Genomic DNA, 12,103 nt, shown 5'->3' with positions numbered 1-12,103 from the left:
GGCCCGAGGGCTCATCCCGGGGCCTCGGCCCGAGGGCTCATCCCGGACCAAGGCCCGAGGGCTCATCCCGGGCCTCGCCGCGGGAATTGGGGATTTCCCTTCTCCCGCCGCCGCTGGGGCGTCACAGCCGCGGAACCCCTCAGCCGACCCGCGCCCCCAAATCAGCCTCTTTCCATCTCACCGCCACTTTTTACACTTGGGAATGGCACCAAAGGCAATCCTATCGTCTTTTTTTACCGTATTTTAAAAGTTACTGTTCAGAATACCCTCCGTGCTCCTGGGGACGTTGTGGGGCTTGAGGCTTGGCTGCAGGATTTTTTTCTAGATGCACTAGATGATGTTTCATTCTTTGTGTACTGTGATAACATTAGCAAAACAGCTGTTTAATTATTTTTTTTACCCCTCCTCCCTCTTTTGGACTAGAAAAATTCAATAGCCTCATTTTTTTCTGTTGCTGAAACCATTTCATGGCAGTTTAAGAAAGGGGAAAAGAATCAACGTGAAACAAGAGTGACTTCATCCCCTCCTGCGTGTGATGGGCTGAGGCATGAGAGGCTTTGCCTGGTCCAGGTGATCTGTGGGCACAAAGTTACTGTGCTCAGAATAATGTTAAAGAGAGGAAACAATCTCTTCTCTTCTTGGTGGGGTGGGAAGTGATTAATTTTACTACAGCACTGGAAATGTAGTGGGGTGTTTTATCTAAAGACCCATTGCAAGAGGTTTGTGGTTTAGGTGAAAATCTTGGTGCTCCATGAGGCTGCATTTGTTGTTCTTTTTAATTTTTCCCCATCCCTCTGTTGCCATGAGACCTGGAAACTTAAAAGCCTAAATATGCTAAGTGAGTTTAACCCTGATGTGACAGGAATTTTGAAAGCAGATTAAAACCAACTCAAAATTTATCCCTAGAAGAAAAATCACATTTTTTGCTTGGGGGCTGATGCTGGAGCCCCAGGCACGCCTGTCTGGGGGCAGCCCCGTGGGGAATGTGGCTGGGCTTGGCTCTAGCCCGGTCTCTGGTGGGGTCTGTGAGGTGGGAAGGGACTGGGGAAGGGGTGACTGTCACTGCTGGAGCCCTTTAGCTGGAGCTGGGAAGGATGTGTGGCCACGCGCTCCACTCTGCCTGCCAAACGTGCTTAGTCAGGAATGGGAAATACTTCCCTAAAACTTGCAAAAATGCGCTAAGGCTCTTAGCTCTTGGGCTAAGCTGCAGCTACTTAGTCCACTTCTCACTGCTTTTATTTATAAACTTCAGTCTGTGCTGGGGGATTTTTTTTCCCCTTCCTTTTTTCTGATTCCTTCCCTAGGATGGGGCACAGGAGTGTGTTGGAAGCAGAGCTGGAAGGAGAGGATGGGTCTGGGCATTGCTGCTCTGCTCCCACCAGTGCCACTCACTGGCTTTGCACCACTGAATTTTCACAGGATCAGATTGTGTCTGATTTCTGTAGTGTTAGAGATGATTTACAGGACTAATGGACAGGAGAACGAGCTCTTTCTCTGGCCCCTCCTCGGTTAAGACATGGCAATTCTGCACTGGGTATCTAAATCCATGTGTAGCCTCTGAGTAGCCACAGCTGGAAACAGAGTTTGTAGTGATGGAAAGTATATAAAGTGAACATTAATATACTATTAAAACAAAAAACAATTCTGTAGAGATACTCCAAAGCATCCAAAGGGTCAGGGCTGCTCAATTTTGGTATTTTCAAGCAGAGATGAACAGCCCTGGAGCTTTGTCCCTTGGTTCCAGCTGCACTGAGGGTGGCAGTCACAGGGTGCATCCTGTCAGGCTCCTTCTTTGACCCGAGACTCTTCCCTCAACGAGGCTCTTGCTCGATGTGTCCCTGTGCTTGGCCACAGCAAAGTGCTCAGGATAAATCCCCCCGGCCTCAGGGTGCTCTGGGCTTGGCTTTGGGCCTTGCTGGAGCAATCACTGCCCCTGGCAGGGAGAGAGACATGGAGAACACAGCTCCTCAGAAGACAAAGAAAGAATAGCAAAGGTGTTTTTTCACTTAGATTTAGAGCTTTTGGTCCTGCTTGTAGCTTTTGTGTACCTGAAGCTGGTTTTGCTAGTGCTCACGTCTGCAGTGAGATGCTGGCGGGCACCACACGTGGCAGGGACAGGGTATGGTGCAATGAGAGCTTTTCCCCCATTTCAAATTGCCCCAGACCCTGGCTCCTCTTGCTCCCTGCAAGGCTGAGACCCCACAGAGGCATCTCAAGTTAGGAAAACAGTCCAGTTTCAAAGATGCTGAGAGTTTTTGAGATGAATTCTCTCTCCCTCATTCCGCTTTCGTGTCAGAAGCGTGGCTGTAATCTCCCTTTCCTGGTGTAATCCGGCCAGGGAACATGGGGCTGACATTTAACGAGTTCCGATCCTCTTTTCTCTCTCTTGCCAGGCTGGCCATGGGTTCACCCTACGTGATGCTCATTTTCTGGCTGACAAGGTGTAGGTCTCTGGCCCTGGGGAGAGTTCACTGGGAATATCATGGTAAGTGGATTTCTAAAATTTTTAAATTTTTTTTAAAAGACTTTTCCTAAGCTCTTACTCTGGGTCTGGCACCATCAGGCTGCCAGGATGAACTGAGTGTCTCCATGGCAAGTGCTTGGGGGCTGCTGAGAGCTCATGGTGACCAGGTGGTGGGGAAAAAGAGGAGCCAAAATCTCCATGGTCACCAGCACCTTCCTTGCTGACCACTTGGGCCAAAGCCTCAAACATCTGGATTTTTTTCTGTGTTTAACATCTTTTTTTGTGGGTTTGTTAACTCATAATGCCCAAGCCCTGGGAGAGGTGTGTCTCATCCACAGGAACAAAGGGCTCCTTTGGGGTTCTTCGGGGAGGAGAGTTCCCTGTTAAATGGAAAGGGGATAGTAAAGGTGTTTCTGTTGTGTTTGATTTTAGCTCAGATTGGCTCATTATTACATGAATCAGGAGTGGGGGTTATATGGAAAACCCCAGCCCCCAAAAGCCATGAGCTGTGAGGAGCTGCCAGCAGGACCTTGTCTTGAGGCCCCCTCAGCAGAAGCCCCTCACCACAGCTGATCCCACTTCGCTCCTCCTCTCCCTGCTCCTGCTGGCCGACCCTGGGCTGGAGCATGATGTGGATCCTGATTTCCAGCAGCGTCTGTCCAGGCTGAGCAGGGCTGCTGATCAGCACCAGACCTCGGCATGGGGACACAGCACCGGCTCAGGCATGGCCGGGGTGCAGAGGACACCGGGACAGCCCCATCCTGCCCTGCACGTGGCTCTGTGGGCCACTCTCTGGTGAGCCTGGGGATGTGGTACCACTGTGCTGGGTCCCACTGGGCTGTGGGGATGGCAGGTAGAGCCCACCCCGATGGGCAGCTGGCCTGAGGTGGAGGTGATGGGCAGGGGGAGAGGTGCTGCGATGGGACAGTGCGTTTATTATCGAGGCGCAGCTGAAGCGGGTCCTTTGCCAGTGGTCAAGTCTGAATCACAAACTCCGCATTGTTTCCAAGTGTGTTCAGCACATTTCCCTTCTCCCCCTCCCTTTCCCTTTCCTCTCCTCTCGCCCTTGCACAAAGCTGTCATTGTGCTGGGGACTTGGTGATGGCAGCGTTGTTATTTGGTAAAAAAAAAAAAAAAAGGAAAAAAAAAAAAAAAAAAAAAAAAAAAAAAAAAAAAAAAAAAAAAAAAAAAAAGAAGTGGGGAGGGGGGACCCAACAAGGTGAAGAGGTTTAAATCAGCTTAGCCCAAATGCCAATTAAAAACCAAAGAGGATTAGGCTTGTGATCAGCAGAATAGACAGTCATTGTACCCGGGAGGAGGTTCCCCCTCTCCAGGCCCGACCAAGTGGTGCCGCAGGTTTGGCTGGGATTGGCACCGCTCTGCTCCCTCAGCAGAGGGCAGGGGCTGCCCCCGACCCCAGGCTGGGCTGTGCACCCACCAAAACACCCTGCAGGACACAGGCTCCTGGGGCAAAGAGCTTTCCTCTCCTTTTTTAAGTGCGTGCAAGGACTCTTGTCTCGCCTTGAGCTCAGCTGAGCAAGGAGAGATTTCAACCTCTCTGCCGAGGGGAAGGTCTGCCCTGAAATTGGCTCTTGGGCTGGAGCACCCCTTGGCTGGGAGCTGGTGCAGGGTCCCTGGGGTGAGGTCCTGTGTGGGGATCTGAGCGGACACTGTCCCCACCTTGCCAGACCCCCACCTGCATCTCAGGGGCTTGTGCTGGCTGAGGGCTCTCTCCAACTCTAGGACCCTTGGTCAGACCTTTTCTCCAAAATAGCCAGTGCACCACCTTTGGCCCCTGGCCACGGTGACAAAGTGCCAGGACCATCACACAAGTTCTACTCCAGCCACTGGACATCCAGAGAAGCCTAGTTCTTCTCTGCTCTATGGCCTGGAGATGTGATGTCAGTGCTCTCTGCCAGGTTTAGTCCCCTACAATGCCAACTAGCTCTCTGCTTCCATGGTTTGAAGTCTAAGGTAGCCAGAACCCATGGTCCTCCTCCCCTCACCTGTGAGAGGAACCCAAACTGGGTGAGGTGTCAGAGTCATGGGGCTCACCCAGTTCTCTCCCAGTATGCTGGCAAACTGGTAAAACTCCAGGAACAGGAAGATGCTCTGCACCGTCGTGGCAACAGGAATCAGTCTGTGGCTGCATTTCATTCCTGGCTCTGCTGACAGAGCAGTGAAGGCAAATCCCTGCAGCCAGGATGGCTACACTGGTGGGAAAAGGGTGTTGCCAGAGCAACGTGATGCCACACTGGCTACTTAGAGTGTGTCCTCACTTTGGTAGAAAATGTAATTCTAGACTAATTTTGAGGCTATTTTGTAAAAGAAAGTTGCCAAGTGTAGGTGGGAGCTGGGCCAAGCAAGGAGACATTTAAGTGAAATCAGCGACAAACTCCGCACCTCTGTGTCTGAGCGGGGGTGAGCAGCCTGAGGCTCCCCCCACCCTTTCTGATGTCAGTTGAGGGTGCAAAAAGACCCCCTGCACACCTGTCCTGCCTCTTCTCAGTGTCTCTGCAAGGTGGATCCTTTCTGCTAATGGGGGCCATCTCCTGCCTGAGGTCACCTTGGAGCCTGGTGGCTCCCGCTGTCCTGCTTTGCACAGGAGTTTGGGGGTGGCTGCAGTCCAACCATCTCCTGGAAGACGCTGAGCTGAGACCTTGCTGCTGGTGGCTCTAGATGGAAAATGCTCCCAGCCTTGAGCCAGGGAGGAGAAAAAGGGAGCGAAAGGGCCTTTCCCCTGAAGAGTAGAAGAAGGAGAAATCGTCCTGCTTCTGGACCAGGAGCCGCTTCTCTGTGATTCTGGGCACGGCCAGCGCTGGCCGAAGGAAGGAGCACAGTCGTGGTGCAACAGGCACTGAGATGCTGGTGCTCAGGGGAGGCAGAAAGCAGAAAAGCTGAGGAGCAAAGGAAATGCGCTTTGAGGGGACAGAGAAAGGGTGAAGGAGACCGTGTGGGCTGGAAGCTGCAATGCCTCCACCTCCCTCCTTCGTGCTGCCGCCGTCCCCATGCCCGGGGATGCCCAGCGAGCGCCCGGGCTGTGGGAGCGAGGGAGAAGGGCAGGATCCGTTGCTTTTTGTCGCTGCCGTGTAATTTATGATATGAGAGAGAGCCATTGTCTGGACCCATCCTGTATTTTTCCGAGGGCTTTGCCTCTCTTCCCAGCCCCCCGCTGTGCTGCCGCTACTGTACGGTTGCTATGGGGCTGCTCCCCGTGCCGCGGCTATGCGGGCAGTGCCGGGGAGGGCTGCCCGCCTCGGCCGGACCCATCTGGAGCCCCGGGCCCGCTGCCGCAGCCCAGCCGCCCGGCGGCCCCGCTGACGTGCCGAGGGCCTGGGAATGGGGCTTTCGGCCCATCCAAGTTCACGGCCACCGGAGGCATTCAGCTGCCGGAGGGGCGGGGGGCAGCGGGATCTGGGGCGTTTGGCTCCATTCTCCCTTCCCTTTCAGCGCCGGCAATGTCTTCGGTGCATACAGATCCCCCGTCCCTTTCTCCTCCTGACAAGTGCGCACATAAATAAATTACCCCACCGGGCGAGTGTGGAACAATCTGTCCCCTAAATTCTATTCATCGCCAGACAGGACTCATTATTCCCCCGATTAAAGCCGCTGGAGTAGCTTGCAAGGGTTACAGTTACTCTGTCAAACTGTAAATAAGACACTAAAAATAAAGGGCGCTGGCGAGAGAAGGGGGAAAGGGAAGCCAGACTAATGCCTGCTGCTAGGGAAACCGAATGAATCCCTAATGACGCCTGTGTACAAACTGCAAATAATGAAGGAAAAGTGACAAACAGACCTCAGCCAGGCTGCGGCGAGGTCTTCTCTCTGTGATGGCAGTGGGGACCAACTCACCCCTTCCTCCAGGGAGAGGCAGCAGGAGAGCAGGACCCCCTTCCACACCCCTCTGGGCAGAGCTTTTAAGCCCTTGTCCTTCTCTCACGGGAAGGTTTAGGTCTTGTGGGTGTGTTTATTTTTCAGGCACAGAACCCACCTCTGCCTGAGCCCGCATTTTGAGGTTGTAGAGAAAAAAGGTCCATTGCCTGTGGCCTCAGGGCAGCGTGCAAAGCAGCAGCCCCCAAAGTTTAGTTTGTGCTCAGAGCTCTGACCTAGGACAAGGTTGGGACCAGGAGGGTTAAATCCATCCTTCTGCCCAGAGCCCTGAGGGATGCAGGCTCTTTCCCACCTGCAGCAGGTCATCACTCCCATGGCTGAGATGGAGATGCAGGGCTGAGTCCCAGGTCTGAGCAGTCTGGGTCTGCTCCTTGCTGCTGCCTGTGCCATGACAGAACACACAGGAGGATGTGTCCAGCCCTAGAAAGCCTCTTTGGATAAAGTACATTTCCTTCCTGGCTGGTCTCTTGCCAGCCAGCAAAGATAGGGACATTTGCCTTGCAGCAGATCCTTTTTCTCCTTTGATATGTTAGAGCTGAAGAAATGAGGCAAAAAATCAGCTATAGGCTAGTCGTGGGTGTTTCTCAGTTCCAGAGGGACTGAAATGTGAGAGCTTTATTTCAGGTCCTGCTTGAACTATTCCCACCACCCGCAGTGGGTGAAATGCTGGAATTCTCTGCGCTGCTCAGGGAAATATTTTGATTCAGGTCCCCCAAGCACGTAAAAGACAGAGCAAAGACAGCTCTGAGCTGTGCCACTCTGGGTGGATTCTTGCTCTCCAAAGGGGAAGGTCCTGGTAGGGCCGTGCAGTCCTTGGGACCCAGAGCAGAGCAGGCTGGACACTGAGCCCTCATCTCCCAGATCTGTGTGGATCTCAGTGCACTCCCATCCTCCCAAAGAACCCAGCAGTGCTGGGGCCTTGCTGGAGCCTGATCTCCACCAAGGAAGGGCAGAGCCAAGAGCAGGGGGAGCAGCAGACACTGATGATCTTTGCTCTGTGGGTGCTGTTCAGCACGGCACCCACCTGTTCTCCCACCAAAAACAGAATTGCAAAGGGCCTCATGGAGGCAGAGTGGTTTTTAGTGACATGCTCTGCCTGGGGCTTCTACAAGGCTCAGACATCTTAAAAGGGATTTTTCAGGCCAGCTGAGCTAGTCTGGAGCCCGGTTGCATTTCCCAGTCAGGTCAAACCTGGGCTTAGCAGATTTCTTTCCCTTCTGTCTTAGGGGGAACAAACACTTTTCACCCACAATTCCTGGCTGTGAGGCCTCATGACTCCAAGGCAGCATTCCTGGGACATTCCTGATGGTATGTGCAGAATTTCAAACAGAGGCACATGGCTCCACATCTCCATGTGCTCTCCCAGCTGGACTCCAATGTTTGTGAGAAGCTCTGGGATGGAGCAGGAGATTCATTATTGCCATTGGTAATGGTGGTGTCTGTGCAGCTCCCACACACCCAGGTGGTGATGAAGGATGGAGCTGTGCTCCTGTCCCTCCCCTGCAGCATTTACCAGCTTAGCAGGAAAAAGAGCAATTTGAAAAAAGTCTCATAACCAGCCAGACCTGGGCAAGTCAAACCCACACCTGGGCTGTCCTGGTGCTCCCAGCCATGGAAATGGGCAGCTCTTCACCATAACTGCTCCCTGCAGTTTGCCTCTAGAGGAGTTTTGGCCTTAGGGAACCTCGCTGTATCCTGAGAGAGGGCTTTGGCTTTTCCTCCCTTACCAGGGAGGAAGACTCAGGTGCTGGGAGTAGCATCAGGGCTAGGGATGCAGTTGGGAATACTCAGATCCACTTGGGACCACTCCAGGAATGGCAAAATGGAACTTACTTGCCTTTCCCTGCCTGAACCTCTTGGGTCACATTTTCCAAGGCTTCTCTCAACTTGTAAAAATAGGATTATTGCTACTTTTTAATGGAATCTGTGATTCCCCTCCATGTGAATCAGCCAGTGCCAGAAACTCAAGCTTTGCCATGGTGTTTGAGGAGACTGGGGGTTGCTGGCCCTTTAGCAAAGCACATCCTGACCAGATTTGCCCAAAGGTCACCTGGAGAGATGAGGACAATCAAGAAGTCCTCCATTTTAGATATCTTTGTACCAGTTCTGAGAAGATCCCGTGCCTCCTTTCGTTTCCTCAAGACACCTGACTGTGCTTTTCCACCTATCCATGGATGTCATCTGGATGTGTCCATGAAGCAGAAGCTGTCAGCTTGCTCTTGGACCTCCAAAGATGGCTCAGCAAGGTCCAAAGGGCCGTGTTTCAGTCACACTACTGTCAGTTCCCTTCCCTTTTCAAGGATTAGGATGAGGCAAATACCTTCAGTGTGGTTTAATCCTCCGTGCCCGGTTCTGCAGGAGTCCGTGGCACACACACACATTTCAGTAATAGCCAGGTAACTCACAGGGCTAAATCACTCTGGGTTTTTTTTCATTATAACCTCCTTTTAAAGCACGTTTAAATGCTTCCCCGCAGGCTCATGTGAGGGCTGTTAAGGGCTTCATTTGAATAAATAAGGGCATAGGTAGAGGAGGAACATCACCACAGCCCCCTGGAAACCCAGCACCAGCCATGGCAGCAGTGGGCCGGCGAGCAGCGAAGGGCCTCGATGTTATATATTCCATAAAGTAGAGTAATTAAGTATTACTAGTTTTGATGACTTCAAACAGAGTGACTCCAGGAAATAAGCCCCTTCTTTATAATTAGTGGGATTTCCTCTGCATCAAACGGAGAGATTGGTTCTTTAATCTGCTCACATGCTTTTGATTTGGTCTTTCAGCTGCTTGTACCAACTGCTTCTACTCCCTGCTCTTGCCGATAAAACCTTGCAAAGGAGATTTTAGGAAGGCATGACCTGAGTTGAGGTCCAGGATTTTCTTTGTGTGTGGCTGTTTTGTGTATTCCTAATTTGCCAGAGACAATGATAACAATAATAAAAAAATAACACGGACATGGGTTTTAAATATCCACCTATGTTTAGGTCAAATAATTGGGGTTTGGGGTTTTGTATATTGTCTTCTCAGCACATCTCTTAGCTCTGGCTCATGCTCTTTAACACCTGAAAAGGTGATTTTGGCTTCCTGTCTGCAGGTGAGCTGACCCAGGTGGGGCTCACTCTTGTAAGAGCACACACCTAACACCAGTCTGGCTGCTCCCTCAGCATTCCAAGGGCTCCACTGAATTAAAGGCTGGATCTGTCCAGCGCATCTTTAGAGTATTTCAGGTGTTGGACCTGATTTAGTACTAAACACAGGAACTTGGGAAGCTCTGTCTGAAATGAAACAGATTGTGGCTGCCCCACCCCTGAAAGTGTCCAAGGCCAGGTTGGAGAGGGCTTGGAGCACCCTGGCTCAGGGTGAGAGGAAGAAGGAGATGAGCATTAGGGTCCCTTCCAATCCAAACCATCCCATGACCCTATGAAAATCCCTGCAAACTTTGCTGTTTTCCAAATGAAGAGTTCAGGAGAGAGTGGGAACTTTCCCACTGCAGGTGCAAGAAGCTGGTGGTGAGCAACCAGCTCCTTCCTGGGCATCTCCATGGGGTCAGTGGCACTGCCTCAGTCATGTGGGAAATGTGGTTTAGGGCATGGATTTCCTTCTGGCACATGAGGTTCTTCTGGGACACCGAGGAGAGAAAAAAGGGGGGAAACTGGGACTGTGCTGCTTTCCATCCACCTTTTGATGGAAAAAAAGTGGATCCTGTTGGAAATGTTTTTGATCCTGTTGGAAATGTGCAGGATGAAGAAGAGAAAGGCTTGTGGGCCTCATGTGCATCCCAGAGGGTGAAAACGGGAGGACAATGGCTCTGTTTTGGCAGCTGTAGGGCAGGGGCTGGCATGGTGTCACCCTCAGACGAGCTGGGAAAGGCAAAGGGGGCTGAGGCCACCCCTGTCCCGTGGCTGCAGCCTGCAGGGAGGGGATGGATCACCCTGGGCTCACCTGGAGCAGGAGCAGGAGCAGGAATGTGTGAGCAGTGGTTGGTATGCCCTGCACAAGCCTCCCCGCGTCTGCAGCGGTGTCGAACACAGATCGTATAATTAGGGAGCCGGTGAATACGTAACTGTACATTATGCAAATAGTGATCAAAATCACTGTTTTCAGCAGAAATGCCTGAAGATCAAGACAGAAGCTTCATGCAACCTTAATTTAATCTGGTCCTGCAGGAGTGGGGAGGTCTGATGGATGACCCAACCTTGTGCCTGCCCGTGTTTAGCAAGGCTGGGGTGGGAGGTGGGGGGAGGAGTGCTGGAGCATGCTAAGCGAGGGGGAAATGGCACTGAAATCATGTCAGCAAACAGGGAAAAATGGCAGAAAGTGCTGATGTTTACACTGATTTTATTTTTCCTTTAATTTCAGGTGAAGAACGTAAGGCTGGAAGAATAGGAAAAATTAAAAACAACAAGAAGAAAAGAAAGAAAAAGAGTCTCCAACCCCAGGAAATCTGTGTTAATTGCTTATGAATGTCTCTGTCTAAAAAATTATCGAATTGATGTTGTCGTGCTTTTTTTTGACAGCCTGTCTGTTACATTTTTTTAAAATATTCATGCACCGAAATCTAATTACTAGGCAAATTTAATGATAATGAAATGAAGGCACTTTAGCAGAAAGCATAGGGCCTTGTTAATGTTTTCTCAGCCTCTGTCTTGTTCATATTTTTAAAATTATTTTTTTACAACTGTCTTTCTTGCATATGAAAAAAAAAAAAAAAGATTGCTGAAAATAAAACTCAGATTGCCAATAATGTTTGTGGTGGCTCTGTTTGTAATGATGGGGAATTTGCAAGGTGATTAAAGGTGTTTTGCAAAAATCAAATGAGCCTAACCTAATCAGATAAGGCAGATGAAATATTATTATTAGAGGGGTAACATTAAGAGCACGCCTTGAGGCTTTAACAAAGATGAAGCTTCTTGTGCACTGTGCAGGGCCAACAAGAGTCTTGCCACCCTCTAGGCCCCTCCAGCCCCTTTCCAGGACTTGTCTGTGCTCCCCTAAGTCAGGTCTGGATGGCTGGAGGATGCAGGTGATGGCTGGAGGATGCAGGTGATGGAGGATGCAGGTGATGGTTGGAGGATGCAGGTGATGGTCAGAGGATGAAGGTGATGGCTGGAGGATGCAGGTGATGGTTGGAGGATGCAGGTGATGGTTGGAGGATGCAGGTGATGGAGGATGCAGGTGATGGTTGGAGGATGCAGGTGATGGTTGGAGGATGCAGGTGATGGTTGGAGGATGCAGGTGATGGTTGGAGGATGCAGGTGATGGTTGGAGTACGATTGTGATTGCTGGGGAATGCAGGTGATGGATGGAGAGCACACATGAGGGTTGGAACGTGTGTGCAATGACTGGAGGAAGCTCGTGGTAACTGGAGAACATGGAGATGGGGCATGGATGTGACCAAGCACACACGTGAGGGTTGGAGCACACAAGGGACAGGTGGAACACAGGTGGTGGTTGGAGCATTCACATGATGGACCTTGCATGTGACAGCCAGTCCACCTGCTCCAGGTCCCTCCTGCACCCCTCTGGGTGATCGCTGAGCAGAGTGCCAGCAGCTGGGGGGCAGAAAAATGCTGTGATCCCACCCATGGGCCTGAGGAGATGCCATCTGGAGCCCACAAACCATCAGGGGCCAGCCTGATTGCCAGGAAGCTGCGGAGAGTCTCTGGCCATGCTGCAGGCTGAGGTGGGTGTCCAGGCTGAGGTGGATGTTGAGGCCACAGTGGGTGTCCAGGCCGTGGTGCTGTTCAGGCC

General features: G+C 51.5%; 1 long non-coding RNA gene across 2 annotated transcripts in view; it reads left to right on the top strand.

The window, feature by feature from the left end:
* Positions 1-11,096, top strand: part of LOC107214591 — a 23,648-nt gene extending 12,552 nt beyond the window's left edge. For both annotated transcript variants that reach the window (XR_001524978.1, XR_001524979.1), the window contains 3 exons: positions 2,394-2,485; positions 2,897-3,259; positions 10,712-11,096. This is a non-coding gene — a long non-coding RNA (uncharacterized LOC107214591). The remainder of the gene's footprint in view (positions 1-2,393; positions 2,486-2,896; positions 3,260-10,711) is intronic.
* Positions 11,097-12,103: the final 1,007 nt, after the last annotated feature.

Source organism: Parus major, chromosome 25LG1 (genome assembly GCF_001522545.3).
Source record: "Parus major isolate Abel chromosome 25LG1, Parus_major1.1, whole genome shotgun sequence".
Lineage (NCBI taxonomy): Eukaryota > Metazoa > Chordata > Aves > Passeriformes > Paridae > Parus > Parus major.
This window is presented reverse-complemented; position numbering and strand designations above follow the sequence as displayed.